The sequence below is a fragment of the Ambystoma mexicanum genome, chromosome 13, assembly GCF_040938575.1.
Source record: "Ambystoma mexicanum isolate Mex_15411 chromosome 13, UKY_AmexF1_1, whole genome shotgun sequence".
Lineage (NCBI taxonomy): Eukaryota > Metazoa > Chordata > Amphibia > Caudata > Ambystomatidae > Ambystoma > Ambystoma mexicanum.
The window spans coordinates 161,133,651-161,135,175 of record NC_090938.1 but is presented as its reverse complement, the minus strand read 5'-3'; positions in this window follow the sequence as shown (position 1 = coordinate 161,135,175).

Below are 1,525 nucleotides of genomic sequence, written 5' to 3'. Positions count from 1 at the left end.
CCCTGCCGTTCGGATTTGGCAGTCATGTCTTGCTCCCACTCAGTATACTGCGGTTGCGCGCGGCGACCGCGTTGCCGGGCTTGACCCCTGCGGGACCCAAGGACCGGGGGTCCTCGCTGTGTTGGCACCGCCCGCGGCTGCACGACTACATGGCCCCGTCGACGTGATGTCCCAGGCACATCAGTGACTGGTGTGGAGGGTGACCCTGCTTCCCGATCCACCACGGGCGGAGAAACCAAGACTGTCTGATCCCTCAGTGCAGGGGTCGCAGACAGAGGAGTGTCCACATAGGAATCACTCACCCCTGACACATGGACTTGATGCTCATCCAACTCAACATGGACGTCAGAGTCGTCATCAAGGCTGGACTCATAGGCAGCCAGAGACAAGATGGACTGCAGCACTTGGGGGGTTTCGTGGCCTACCACCCCACGACCACCACTATTGCCGGGTTAATGTGGTGGTAACAACCCTGTGTCTGGCATGACAACACCATCCTCCGCCTCCATTGCGTCATCACCTGAAAAATAGAGAGAAAAAAGGTCACTACACATGTCAGAAGCACACAACACACACACACACCGACAGCAAACGCATCCGGCAGACATGTGACACACAACACATAACCTGGCATGCATGCTGGGTCAACTTTGAATAGCTTCTGTGATCAGACCTGTTGAAAGGTGGCAGTTTCCATGGAAGTGGGTCTATGCAGTGCAGAAAATGTGTACGACACTCACTACCTACATGTACAAGGACTCCATGGTGTGTGCCAGGAAATGTGAAGGCAGTGAAATGTCAAATTCAGACATCACGTGCATTGTGCATTCAATGTGTACCATATCTAGAAGCCAAGCACCCCTCCACCCCAGTACCAAAGCAGGGATGCCTAGCATGGTATCAAAAGGATGACCATACACCTGTGTATTGACAGGCAGTGTTGACTGGCATCAACAGCTTAATGTGATTCAAGTGACAACACTGCAAATGATGCTGGGACAGTAAGCAGAACACATGATGAAAACTCTGGATTCCGCCCATGTGTGAAGAAGACACAACAACAGTTGGACAGAGTCATTGGCCATTGAACAGGCTGAGGCCTGTGAGCCACACAGATTGACAGACCCTAAACATGTGTGCAACGCAGGACTGAGCCACAGTTGACATGGGAAGGCTGATGAGATGGCAGGCAATGTATGTAACCAAGGACTTGTATTACAGTGATCATCCAGTCAAGGACACATAGGGGCATGCGTGCAGTGCACATGGAGCATGAATGGGCACTCATGTCCCTGCGGGACATCTGACCTATGCACAGTACAAGTGAGATACCCTGCATCGAGTACTAAGGCTGTACCGCACGGCATATGTCTGGCAGATTCTACGCTGGAAGTTAGCATCTACACAGGACACATGAACAAGAAAGTACACATTGGCAAGATTGAAGCAGACCAGTGCAAAGGTGGAACTGGGGTGCAGAGTGGCGGAGGAGGGGCAAGGGAGCATGCCTACATGGAGTCCCCGC